Raw genomic sequence first — 15,053 nt, 5'->3', positions numbered from 1 at the left:
CTGAAAGAGATGGGAATACCAGCCACCTGACCCTCTTCCTGAGAAATCTGTATGCAGGTCAGGAAGCAAGAGTTAGAACTGGATATGAAACAACAGACTGGTTCCAAATAGGAAAAGGAGTACGTCAAGGCTGTATATTGTCATCCTGCTTATTTAACTTATATGCAGAGTATATCATGAGAAATGCTGGGCTGGAAGAAGCACAAGCTGGAATCAAGATTGCTGGGAGAAATATCAGTAACCTCAGATATGCAGATGATACCACCCTTATGGCAGAAAGCGAAGAACTAAAGAGCCTCTTGATGAAAGTGAAAGAGGAGAGTGAAAAGTTGGCTTAAAGCTCAACATTCAGATAACTGAGATCATGTCACCCAGTCCCATCACTTCATGGCAAATAGATGGGGAAACAGTGGCAGACTTTATTTTTGAGGGGGCTCCAAAATCACTGAATATGGTGATTGTAGTCATGAAATTAAAAGACGCTTACTCCTGGGGAGAAAAGTTATGACCAACCTAGATGCTATATTAAAATGAAGAAACATTACTTTGCCAACAAAGGTCCATTAGTCAAGGCTATGGTTTTTCCAGTAGTCATGTATGGATGTGAGCGTTGAACTATAAGAAAGCTGAGTGCCAAAGAAAATATGCTTTTGAACTGTGGTGTTGGAGAAGACTCTTGAGAGTCCCTTGGACTGCAAGCAGATCCAACCAGTCCATCCTAAAGGAAATCAGTCCTAAATGTTCATTGGAAGGACTGATGTTGAAGCTGAAACTCCAATACTTTGGCCACATGATGTGAAGTGCTGACTCATTTGAAAAGATCCTGATTCTGGGAAAGATTGTATGCAGGGGGAGAAGGGGACAACAGAGGATGAGATGGTTGGATGGCATCACTGACTCAATGGACATGAGTTTAAGTAAGCTCCGAGTTGGTGATAGACAGGGAGGCCTGGTGTACTGCAGTCCATGGGGTTGCAAGAGTCGGACATGAGTTAGTGAATAAACCACCAACCCCAGAGCTCAGTTTTGGGGTTCAGGGTGGGAAGTTCCCTGGGTTGGGACAGCAAAATTTACTGTGGGCTTCAGGAAGAGGACATAGGAAATAATACTCAATGTCTTTTCAGTATTGATAACAAGCTTCAAAGGATGTGTTGTTTATGACCTCTTGCTCTCTTTCCTTTACTAAGACAACACCCCAAAGTTAAACAGCAAAGTCTAAAACAAATAATAAGATGCAAAAGAATATGGACAGTTAAGAATATAGTAGATAACGTGATTTTTTTGGTTCTGTTGAGGAAAATGCAAGCCATTATTTTTTTCTACTTAAGAAAAAAGCATGTGACTTTTGATTAATAGAGTTTCTAGCATTAATCCAGACCCTGAGGCTCTAATACTTAATAGAACAAAACAAAATAATGGTTAACCTTTTGAAAGTCTAGTATGTTCTTCCCAAAAGGTGTCATGTTTGCTTAGGATTGAGATGTTATAAATAACTGTGTAGTTGATCTTAATTTTAATTTCTTTTTAAAACATTTTAATTTCTTAAACTTTGATTCAAAAAAAAAAAAAAAAAAATTAGTGCCTGACAGCCTCTGCAGTCAGTGTAAGCTCTGGCTGCACTATCTGAAGAATGAGCATCTATGTGGCTGCTCCCCAATACATCTTTCTCTTGGATTCTGAGGAGGTAACATCACATGCTGCAGAGACAATGGGGTTCCTCCTCCCAGTAAAACATGTGGGCACAGGGAAGAGCAGAACCAGTAATTAAAATAAAAAACACCATCAGTGTGAAAAATAAAAGATTAGATACAGTTCAAGAAGGTATTAGTGAGTTGGCATGTCAGATTGAAGAATTATTTCAGAAGGTATCAAGATACAATATTGCCATATTTTTTAAATAATAAAGAACCTAAAAGACATATAGGATAGACATAGAAGTGCATTGGGGTTTTAGTATGGATGAATTATTAACTCGTAAGCAAGTAAGCCTGGAGAAGGCAATGGCACGCCACTCCAGTACTGTTGCCTGGAAAATCCCATGGATGGAGGAGCCTGATGGGCTGCAGTCCATGGGGTCGCTAAGAGTCAGACACGACTGAGCGACTTCACTTTCACTTTCCACTTTCATGCATTGGAGAAGGAAATGGCAACCCACTCCAGTGTTCTTGCCTGGAGAATCCCATGGACGGAGAAGCCGGGTAGGCTGCAGTCCATGGGGTCGCACAGAGTCGGATACGACTGAAGCAACTTAGCATAGCATAGCATAGCATAAGCAAGTAAGCCAAGAACATCTAAGTCATGAAAGTACAAAGCTGTGTTTATTTTTTACGGGAAAAAAAAAGGGGACAGGAAAAGAAGATGATTTCTAAGATTATTGTTAAACATAAAACAAAAGTCAAAAGATCAACGAAATGGGTATTTTTAGCTAGAAAAATATGTTTAAAGAATGACATATCAAATGACACTTGGGCAAGATTTGGACAAGATTCATGACACTGTTTCAGAGAGGGTTTCCTTTCTGACAAAAGATAGTTATCACACAAGAGAAAGAACTTGAGTGAAATTGAAGATGTGGTTAGCTTCACACATGAGGCTACAATGAGTAATATGTTTAAAAGAAATTCAAGAGTTTCTACAAATAATTTCTTGAGGCAACATTATGCTGAAGTTACTACTACTGCCACTGAGATTCACTGTGAGTTGGTTTGGAAATTATATTTGCTTCTGAATAGATGAAGCCATGAAGAGATGGCAACAGCAGACATGTTGCCATGGTAGCATTTCCTTCCCAGCTGAGGAAGCTATATACAAAAGAGGATATAGGTCAGAAAGCATTTACACTGACAAAACAACTGCATATTAAAATCAAACTCTTTTGTACACGTCATATACCAAATGAGAATTGTGAGGACTAGTTTCAGGCTATTAAAAACAGACATCTTCAGGGTAATGAAGCAAGCTGCACAATGAGACACAGGACATTTGAGGTCAGGAGTACTCTCTTCTTTGCATATTGGCAGTTCAATTTTAAAAAATGGGGTCATGACAAAACTCTGTCCTATGGGCTTCATCTGAATTCCTTGAAATAGAGATGTATTCAACTGAAGAATTCTCCCAGAAGGCAATTCATTTCACAATAAATTACTTCAGGATAAGAAGAATCAACTCTATGCTCAGTAAATATCTGGGCCTTATTAATTCTGTACCCTCATTTATGACCAAAATTTCTTAAATGCAATTGAAGTCAGCTATAACTAAAGAAAAGGGGGAAATAAGGGTGAGAAATGAAGAAAGTGATGGAGTAAAATTAGTCAAATCCCAGATTTAGAAAGAAAGAAAGGAAGAAATAACAAAAGTGCAAAAGAAGAAAGGAAGGAAAGATGGAAGGAAAAAGAAAAAAAAAAGGGAAGTAAGGAAGGGAGGGAGGGAGAAAAGAAAGATATCAGGAAGTAATAGTCTCCCCAGTGAAGGATGAAGGTGGCATTTGCAAGACAGAGGATGAAATGAAAAGTTGTAGTTTGCCTTCACCATATCCAGCAGTCCCCAAGCCATCAGACAAATCTAACTTTTCTTATCTGGGGAATTCACACTTTCTAGTTTTATTAACTTTGTTTTGGATGAGGTTAACTGGATGTCTAGATCTAAGGGTAGTATCTAGTAGGCTTAAACTAGTAATAGATCTCATTCTTCACTGAGCAAAGTGATTAATTAAGAGATAGGCAGATGATCCAATCTGAGTCAGTACTTACATGTTCTTTGGAATTTCTAAGAAAGAAGAACTCTTTCAATATTCTCCTGGAGTGGCAGTGTGAAGACTTGAGGTCTCTGCAGCCATATTAGGACAACTAGGGAAAAGCTCAAAGGTAGTAGAAGCCATCAGTTGAGACTGGGGATAGAGATACCCCAGAGAAAGAAGAACCAAGACATGAATTGTGACATTTCAGCCTCGGAGCAAATCACAGCAGAAGGCAGAGCTGCCCATGGACTGTTTAGTTGCAGGGACAACCATATTCTTGATTTTCCTAAGACAATTTGAGTTGAGTTTTCCATTTCTCGTTTTGGGAAAGAATCCTGATAAAATTCCACTTACTTCTTAAAACTTCCCCTCTACGAAGCCAAAGGAAGGTAACTGAAGTAAGTGAAGCACAAAATAATGATTGTATCTTTGGGTTCAGAATCCATGAAGATCCCTGGAATGTGCTTTTGCAGCCTCCCATATGCAAGGCACTAGAAAGGATAGGAATGTGAACAAGATGAAGTCTGTTACATTAAAGGTACAGAAGTAAGAGGAGACTAGGATAGTTAACAGATAATGAGCAATGAGTTAGATATTTTCACAATTTACAAATGAGAAAACCCAGGCACTGAATCTAAGAAACTGCCTCAAGAGGTGCCGGAAGGGATGCAGGATAGAACTGTGAAGCAAGACGCAGGAAGGAGCAGAATCCCAATAATTAGTATTAAGTCCTATGTGCTGTATGTATTAAATTCATATGCCATATATGCCATCTGTTAATTGTTATGTCTATTCGTAATACAAACAGTGTAACTGTTGTTACCACTAAAGAATAGAGATGCAGACGTGGAGGATGACATGTGGACACATTGGGGAAGAGGAAATTGTGATGAACTGAGAGATTAGGATTAACATATGTATTATACACTACCATGCGTGAAACAGATAATGGGAAGCTGCTTTATAGCACACAGAGCTCAGCTCAGTGCTCTGTGCTGGCCTAGAGGGGTGGGACGGGTGGTGGGGTGGGTAGAGGTTTTAGAGGGAGGGGATAAATGTGTACATATAGCTGATTCATCTTGTATAATGAAAACTAACATAACATTGTGAAGCAGTTATACTCCAATTAAAGAAAGAATTAGATCATATTTTGACTCTGTTTCCTAGGAAACGAAATCCCTTGGTTTTCCTCAGTGATAGAAGTTTCTTGTTACTGATGGTGGGCCCTGATACTTTATACTAATGACTTATGGTGGACCCCTAGTGAACTTATACTAAAAGATGATTTAGGATGGTGCAAGACACCGTAGAAAGACCAATCATGTGATTAAAGGGTTGGAGCTTTGAGCCACAAGCTATCAGCCAAAGTTGGAGAATGAGTTCATTCAAGTAGTCAGTCAATTGCATCTGTGTAATGAAAGTGCAATGAAAGTTCTGGGATTGGAAACTCAGTGAAGCTTTCTGGTTCATGAATACACTGATATGATGGGAGGTTGAGATCCTTTGATTCCATGCGGAGAGGACCTAAAGGCTCACTGTTCCTTCCCGGAAGTCACCCTCTATGCCTCTTGACTTGAGTGGTCCTCTTTCTTTGTAATCTTCATAATAATACCATAATCATATGAACAGCATTTTTCTGAGTTCTCTGTGTTATTCTTGAAAATTATTAAGCCTGAGAAGATGGTGAGAACCTCCAAATTTATAGCCAGTCAGTCAGAAGTGCGCGTGGCTCCAACGACTGCTTCAGTGTGGCTGGCATCTGAAGTAAGGTCAATCTTTTGGGGGACTATGCCCTTTAACTTATAGAGTCTTTGCTAACTTCAGGTAGTTTGTGCTAGAATTGAATTGCAGTACACCCAGTACTGCAATTTGGGTTTGAAATGAAACAATAACATAATACCATAATGAAACTTCTGGGCCTTTACTAAAGCTAAGAAAAAACACTGTACTTCAAATCCAAGGGGTATTTAAGGAAATACAGTAGTAGGGCTTCCAAGGAGGTGCTACTTGTAAAGAATCTGCCTGCCAATGCAGGAGATGTAACAGTCCTGTTTTTGACTCCTGGGTCAAGAAGATTCCCTGGAGGAGATCATGGCAACCCACTTCAGTATTCTTGCCTGGAGAATCCCATGGACAGAAGAGCCTGGCAAGCTAGGGTCCATAGGGTTACAAAAAGTCAGAAATGACTGAAGCAAGTTAGCATGCACATACACAATGGTATTTAAGGAAAAATACAAATGTCCCCTTGGCTTTTTCTCCAGTAAGGCATACCTGGGGTTTCTCCAGTAAGGCACACCTGAAGAGTTTTAGGGAGTGGCTGGAACTTTTAGGGAACAGTTTGCTGAGAGACTTGGGAACAGGGTTTTCCACAGCTTCTAAATTAGAGCTACTTTGTTCACAGCTCATGATTTGATGATGAAAACAAACATGAAATTTGGCTTCACACGAAGGCAGCCAGATATGACTTTCCTTCTGCTCCTGGTTTTGTAATAGGGAGAGAGTGTTTTCCAGATATTTTGCTTGCTGTCACAATCAGCTGAGGTAAGTGACAGGAAGGAGCTTCTGAGGCTCATGGGATTATGTGGCTCCAGAGTCTGTACGAAATGGATCCAGAGTTTATCTTCAGGTTATTTAATTCCCACTTCTTATTTTTTGTGCCATGGTATACTGGTCTAACATGAGCTTTTGCTAAATCTATAAACAGGGAACATTTATTTACATATTCATTATTTATGATCATTTTTATGGTGCCTGAAAGAGTACTTCCTCATTTCTCCTCCAGTCTATAATATTTTGCAAACAATCTTAGTCCCCATGAGAAAAGGACTTTACCAGAAAACCAATAGCACTGCCAGGAAGTAGAGAGTGCTGAATCAATGTCAGTGATTGTGATGCATAGTGTCCTGCACAGTCGTAATGTTTTCTCCAGCAAACTTCAGGCACACTAGAGCCAGCACAGATTTGGATGCTGAGAGTGAGTGAGAGATAAGTGTGGCTGTAAAGAAGTACTTAGGAATCATGAATCTAATTAAGTTTTAAAAAGGAGAAGAAAGATGGTAGGTGTGAATAGCGAGGCTGTGGAGGGGTCCATGGACAGAAGGACTACAAGAGTAAAAGAGATGTTTTTATGGGGCACTTATAAGGGCAAAGTGGCAGGAAGTGTGGGAGATGCCAAGATATTGTTCTGGTCTCGTCTTAAGTCTTCTGAATCCCAAAGGCCTAGAAGCTCAGCCAGCTTAGTTGGTTGGATTTAGAAGAAAAGATTTCTAACTCAAACACTGGTAGACTCAGAAGTAAACACTAAAACTCAGTATATTTTAAAATCCTACAGACTGAAATGTAAACTATTTACCACTGTGACCATTTTGTTCACAATTTATTTTGAAGTTATTGGTAATGTTAGACAAATTTTCATGTAACAATATATGCTGTATGCTCAGTCATGTCAGACTCTTTGCAACCCCATAGATTTCAGCCTGCAGGGCTCCTTGGTCCATGGAATTTTCCAGACAAGAATACTGGAGTGGGTTGCCATTTTCTCCTCCAGATGATATTCCAGACCCAGGGACTGAACCTGTGTCTACTGAGTCTCCTAACATTGGCACATGGATTCTTTACCACTGAGCTACCTGGAAAGCCCATGTAACCATATACTAGACCTTTTAAAACAGTACTCCCCAAGGCATTCCGGAAATCAGGCACAGAACAACTTACCCCATTCTACCTGTTGTTCCAGGAGATTGGAGGTCAGTTTAGTCACTTAGCAAGACATGCAAACCCTTTCCTCTCTCACTGTGTTCTGTCACCCCCACTTGATGGTCTCAGCCAAGGGCACACCATGTACTTTCCAAAAAGCAAATAGGAAGCCAGTATAGTATATTCTTTAGATCTATTATGAAGCCAGTGTAATTTGTTTTATAAATCTGTGAATGATATTATTTTACAATGTGCTACATACAGTTTTAAATATTGAATCATGTAATTCTAAATTAGTAGTACCTACTCTGTGGGTTCACTTTTCATTACATGCATTTTTCAAGTAAATTGATCTATAGAATTTACTATAGAACTGAGCCTTGCTCAAGGTTATAGCTAGTAAGGGGCATGATTTAAGCCCAGACCATCTGGCTCCAAAACCATACACTAACCCTTTCCTGTCTCTCAGTGGCCCTTAAAAAAATTAGACTTCTGCCAGTGGGAGAGTTGGAAGAGGTACTCAAGGAAATGAGAACAGAATGGGCAAACATTTGGAGAGGAATAGATATTATTTGAAAATTTCAGTGTGTTCAGGTTTATTTGATGATGGAATGGAATAAGTAGAAATTGAAAATAGTTATGAGTAATGATATAAATTACTCTAATAACATGCAAAACAAATATTTTGGGTGAAGGTGAGAAATTTCTGTGTATTGACAGCATCCTTCCTGAAACTCAAGCCCTTGGCTAGAAATGAAATTCCCCTTTCCAGGGAGTGTGTTGAGGGTCTCCAAGACCAGTCCAAGTTCAGCGATTCACTAGGACTCCCATGACTCATCATGTAATTTTACTCCGGGCTAATATTTTTTACGGTGAAAGGATAAAAAGCAAAATCAGAAAGGGAAAATATACAAAATGTAGGGGAAACCAAGAACCGAGTTTGGAGAATCTTTTGCCCATGGAGCCACACAATACTCACCTTATCCAGCAGAGGTTCAGTGTCCAAGAGTCTTACTAAGGACTGGTTATATAGGAACTCTGTCTAGCATTTCCAAATTCTAGAATCCTCAAAGGAGAGTAGGGTTTCAGCATGAACCACATTGTTTGTACAAACTGTTCGGTTACAATGAGACACTCTTGTCACTTAAGGAAGTTTCACATCATTGTTGGGAACTGTTTATCAGCCAAGTTCCCAGGTGCAAGCTAGAGTCAACCTTGCAAGCAGGATTTTCTGTAACTAGACAGTCTCAGGCCTACTACACTCTTTCCTACACAGAAGGTCTCCAGAGAATTTACAAGGTAAATGATATTGCCTTTTATTCCAAGTATGGAATCCCAGGTGAAAGATGCATCCATGTTCTCATCAATAAGTTAATTTATTTGATAGATACTTGTGATATGATGGAGACACTAAATCATAGTACTCAAAGTGATCTATCTGTAGACAATTGTTGAGGCCTCAGGCTGAGAATAAATAGCTGCAAAACACCCTCACATTCAAAAGTATAAAGTAAGCCATTTTGCATGTCTTGCCAAGAGGGTAGTGCAAGTAAACTGGGCAAACCTTAGCCTACACCATACTTTAAGAGTTTACGGGGTGGTGATGGTAGAGGGCTTAAGGAAACCCAGATACTCAGAAAAATGAGAGGACTCTTGCTTTCATCCTCATGGTAACACATGAATTTCCATATAGAAACCTAGGGAAAGAGAAGGCCCACTAGCTATGGTTGTAATGCTGGGGCTTGTAGATTTTAATTTAGAGAAAATGAAGATAGGTAATATTTCTGAAAGAGTTGAATTTTCTGATGAAAAGTTCACTTCTGACACAGTGTCTATAGATTAAATGGAAAAATCAGAAATGGTATAGAAAAAAGGATTGATTGGCTTTAAAACAGACCAAAACTGAAAGATGGAAAAATGATATGGAGAATATTTTAATGAATATGGATGGATATGTGATATGATAAATATCATATAATAATATGTGTAATAAATCAGTATGATGAGATGCAAGGTTATCTGTTTCTTTTGTTTAGTAAGTATTACTAATGCACAGTTATATCCAGGAATAATCCAGGCAGGTTGGATTTGAAAGAAAATGTCTCTACACCAGAAACTCAAACGTCAATAGACATAAAAGTATACACTAAAACTCAGTATCTTTATATCATAGAGACTTGAAAATAACACTCTCAATGTTTGGACTATTTTGTCTGTAACTCATTTTGAGGTTGTTGGTAATGTTTACCAAATTTTCTTGTATAAGTACTCCAGACCTTTCAAAACATGTATTTTTTAACACAGAAGATATTATTATAATCTCAATAGATTTAAATTTGTGGCCCCCTGACATGCTGGCCACTTTTAATTCAGTGGTATTTACACACATTAGATAGTAATATGGGCGTCCCTGGTGACTCAATGGTAGAGAATCCACCTGCAAATTCAGGAGACGTGAGTGTGATCCCTGGGTTGGGAAGATCCCCTGGAGAAGGAAATGGCAACCCACTTTAGTATTTTTGCCTGGGAAATCCCATGGACAGAGGATCCTGGTGGGCTACAGTCCATGAGTTGAAAAAGAGCTGGACATGACTTAGCAACTAAACAACAACAACAAGATAGTGATATGCTGTGTGCTTAATGCTCAGTCGAGTCCGACTCTTTGTGACCTCATTGGCTGTAGCCCACCAGGCTCCTCCGCCCCTGGGGATTCTCCAAGCAAGAATACTGGAGTAGGTAGCCATTTCCTCCTCCAGGGATCTTCCCAACCCAGGGATCAAACCCAGGTCTCCCTCACTGCAGGCGGATTCTTTACCATCTGAGCTACCAGGGAAGCCCGGTGAGATACTTCATACAATGTGAAAGTTGCTGATTTGGTTGTTAAATTTGATTTTGTTGTTTAACTCTTTCACAATACTTTGTGTTTTCTGATTTTTCAATAATAATGAAATACATTTCAAAATGAAAAAAATAGCATATCCTCTGGAGTGAAATAAAATAAATGAATTAATAATAAACAACTTACATTAGAATATCAGTTATAAAATCTGATTTACCCACACATAGTGTGGGTAAATTTTCTATACCATAGAATATTATCATGAAATGACTGATTTTTTTCATATAGTATCTTCTTTCTAATTCTACTGCATATAATAATTTAAATGCTATTTATTCACATACATTTACAGACATAGTAAACCAATTTTCTAATTAAAAAAACTATAGAGATTCATACAAACATATTCTCTGATCTAGTATCTTTCATACTTTTTCTCTGAAATACAATGTGAAACTTTATTAATGAAAGAATTCATCAGCAGATAAATGGATAAGAAAGCTGTGGTACATATTCACAATGGAGTATTACTCAGCCATTAAAAAGAATACATTTGAATCAGTTCTAATGAGATGGATGAAACTGGAGCCTATTATACAGAGTGAAGTAAGCTAGAAAGAAAAACACCAATACAGTATACTAATGCATATATATGGAATTTAGAAAGATGGTAACGACAACCCTGTGTGCGAGACAGCAAAAGAGACACAGATGTATAGAACAGTCTTTTGGACTCTGTGGGAGAGGGAACAGGGGGATGATTTGGGAGAATGGCATTAAAACATGTATAATATCATATGAGAAACGAATCGCCAGTCCAGGTTAGATGCAGGATACAGGAAGCTTGGGGCTGGTGCACCGGGATGACCCAGAGGGATGGTATAGGGAGGGAGGTGGGAGGGGGGTTCAGGATGGGGAACATGTGTACACCCGTGGTGGATGCATGTTGATGTATGGCAAAACCAAGACAAAATTGTAAACTAAAAAAATAAATAAATTAAAAAAAAAATTTAGCAGTTCTGAATGTTCAATTTCATAAACCTTTTCAGACATTCAGGAGAATGTCTGCTGTACTTGAATGCAATTAGTTAATAAGCTTTAATAATTTTCTATAATGATTATTACACACTTGTGTTTTCAAACTACAAATGCTCTTGTAAAAAATGTTTCCTTTTATTTTGCTCCAAATATTCAGAATACTAGCAAAAGCTTCATCTTAATTTGATTTGTCAAGGAATAATTTCTGCTGCTTCTGGTTTTATCATTTATATGGTACTAAAGCCCATTTTCATTCGATGAATATTAATAGATTTATTGGAAATATGTCATTATCCTCTTTCATTTAATGGGTGACTTCAAAAGAAAAAAGAACAGACAAGAAAAATAAATAAAGGAGGTAAAACAATGAAATATAACAGGTAGTGTAAAGATTTAAAGTTTTTTTTTTTTTTTTTTTTGTAGTCTTATATCATGTCAGTGAAAATGTTACACTTTTGTGCTTTCTTCTTGTCCCGGGCTCTCATGTCCCTGAAGAATTACTCCCTTAAAATCAGAGAGAGAAAATAAAGACATATACGCCTTAAACAAATATTGCGAACATTAAGTAAACAGAACTGTCTGTGTTCTTTAAAATTTCCCTTCAGTGGAATCCTGTTAAAGCAGTTTTTGTTCTGCCAACATTTCTCATTCAGGTGCCTTGGAGATAGGAGGTGTGGGTGGCAGTGACTAACCAAATGAACAACTATTATTTACCAAACAAATTTGGACAGATTATACTTGTGATCGCCTCCTGGAAGGAATCAAAACCACTGACTACAGTCAGACAATCTAAGAGGGCAGTAGGGTTTTTTTGTTTGTTTGTTTGGTTGGTTTATTGTTTTTAGCCACACCATGCAACCTGCAGGATCTTAGTTCCCCACACCAGGGATGGAACCCATGACCCTGCGATGGAAGTGTGGAGTACTAACCTCTGGACCGCCAGGGAATTCCTGGAAGTGGGGTTTTAACTGGTGGCATACTAAGTAATCTGACCCATTAAAGATCATTAACCTTTGTTGGCCATCTACACTGTGAAGTAATGAGCAAGGTTTTGGAGTTGCAAAGACTCCAAATATCCCTAGCCTTGAGTTTCTTGCAGACTAGTGTGGACTGCAGACATAACATATCACTTTAGTAGGATTTTCAAGTGTTAAGTGTTAAACTTGCTTCTACCACAGTCTTTCCCATTTCTATATATGATTGCTCCATTCTCCCAGTTAAGTCATCTTTGACTCCTCTTTTTTCTCATATCTCTGCATTGAAGCTGCAGGCAAATTCTGATGACTCTACCACAAAACATGTGCAGAATCTGATCACCTCTCACCAACTCCACTTTCTGGCCAAACCCACTATCATCTCTTATTTGGATTATTAAATCCAATCTGTCCTCCCTGCTTCCATTTTTGGGCCTTGTAAGTGTATTTTCAACATGGCAACAAGATTGCTCCAATTAAAATATGTCTGATGGTTTAACTTGTACAAAACCTGCCAGTTGCTTCCCATTTCACTCAATACACTTCCCATTTCACTCCCTGCTTTCCTCCCAGACTTCAAGTCTCCTCACTCACTCCACTCCCCATACTGGCTTCCTTGCCCTTCCTTGAACTCAACATGCTCACTTTCACCTCAGGTCCTCTCTCCCTTCTTATTTTGTTTCCTCTTGCTCATAGTGTTCTTTCCCCTTATCTTCTCATCTCCTTTGTCATTTTCTCCATGAGGCCACTTTAGCACAGTTCAGTTCAGTTCAGTCGCTCAGTCATGTCTGACTCTCTGTGACCCCATGAATCGCAGCATGCCAGGCCTCCCTGTCCATCACCCTCTCCTGGAGTTCACTCAAACTCACGTCCATCGAGTCGGTGATGCCATCCAGCCATCTCATCCTCTGTTGTCCCCTCTTCCTCCTGCCCCCAATCCCTCCCAGCATCAGTCTTTTCCAATGAGTCAACCCTTCGCATGAGGTGGCCAAAGTATTGGAGTTTCAGCTTTAGCATCAGTCTTTCCAAAGAACACCCAGGACTGATGTCCTTTAGAATGGACTGGTTGGATCTCCTTGCAGTCCAAGGGACTCTCAAGAGTCTTCTCCAACACCACAGTTCAAAAGCATCAATTCTTCGGCGCTCAGCTTTCTTCACAGTCCAACTCTCACATCCATACATGACCACTGGAAAAACCAGCCTATCTCAATTTACAATCATCCTAATTCCCCACCACTCCTTATTCTACTTCCTGACATTTTTTCTCTATAGCATTTCCCACTATCTGACATCATAATTTTGTTTATGGGTTATTTGGGTCTACTGAACTGAATGTAACTTTCATGACTTTTTTTGTTTTGTTTTACTTGATCCTCTTTCTCTAGCACTTAGAAGACTGCCCAACAGAAAGCAGTTGCTCAATAAGTAACTGTTGAATGAGTGACTCTCTGTTTTGAAGTGCTGTCTGATTTTCTAAAGCAAACTTAGGCATTTTCTTTCTGGGTGGTCATAATAATTATAACAAACATGCAATTTATTTGTTCACATGTCAGGATGTATGACTGACTCTGAGTTTAACTACAGAGGCAGAGCTGGCTCCCTAATTTAGAGAGCCCAGGGTAAAATGTAAATATAATTCCCTTGTTCAGAAATTAAGAATTTGAAGATGGAAATTGCCAAGTATTAAGCCAAGTGTGGGCCTCTTCTAAAGATAGGTTATATGCCCCTGAAGCCAGCACTGAAGAGGAACCATACATGTTTCCATTCATCTTCATATCTCAAAACAGAGAGAGCAATGCCCCTAGCACATAGTAGGGTCTCTATAAATGCTTGTTGACTGAATGCATGTATTTTTATCTGAAAGAAGAAAAGAAGATAAAAGGAATTTAAAAGTAGTTCACTTATATAGAACCATCACAAAATAGTTTTGGAAACATAATTAAAATGGGGAGCCTGAAGTAAGCTAAATATGTTTTGCAAGTGACAGGACAACCTCAAGGGGAAATCAAGATTGTGTGTTACCCTTAATTTGAATTCAGTGTTTCACTTTCTGATCCAGATTAATTTTCAGAACTTTCTAAGTTTTCTATTTCCGAAAAAAAAAAAACAAAACAATAAGACAGAGATATGATCCTGATCTACTCTGTCTTTCCAAATAAATCTTTATTTTATTCAGCATGTAAAGCAACATCCTTTAAGAAAATACTTCCTAAAATCATAAAGGTGATAGATTTGATCAGTGGTCCATATATCTTGTGATTTAACTGTAGTAACTGAAAATAGGCAATCTAGTATCTAGACATCTTTTTCATTTGCTTGATACAAATTATATATATCAGAATATATTTCTATAATATTTATTTGATTACAAATAAGTTGGTGCTCAACTCCCAAGTAGGAGAGAGATTTTTTTTTTATATCAGTGTGGTGCTGTGACATATTTTAGAGAAAACAGGAATTTGAAAAGGAGCTTTAAATCCCAAGAGAATTTCCCTTAAATTTAGAAGCCATGTCTATTTACAGATCACTTTAGAGAAAATATTTACTCTATTTTCTTTTTCACTTACTGAAAAAAAAAAAAAAAGAAGAGCCTGTAGGTTTGTGAAATCTGCAATGAACTGAATAGACATGAAAATAGATATGATTGAATTAATAAATATAAAAAAGAGTGAGCCTTCTATAGCAGTAGGAGCAATGCAGGATCTTCAGTTAATCTATTCTTTCTTCATTTCCTCAAATCAATGCAGCCTTTTCTCATAAAGAACAACAA

This window comes from Bos mutus, chromosome 5, assembly GCF_027580195.1.
Source record: "Bos mutus isolate GX-2022 chromosome 5, NWIPB_WYAK_1.1, whole genome shotgun sequence".
NCBI lineage: Eukaryota > Metazoa > Chordata > Mammalia > Artiodactyla > Bovidae > Bos > Bos mutus.
The sequence above is the reverse complement of the archived record's forward strand: the minus strand, read 5'-3'. Positions refer to the sequence as shown.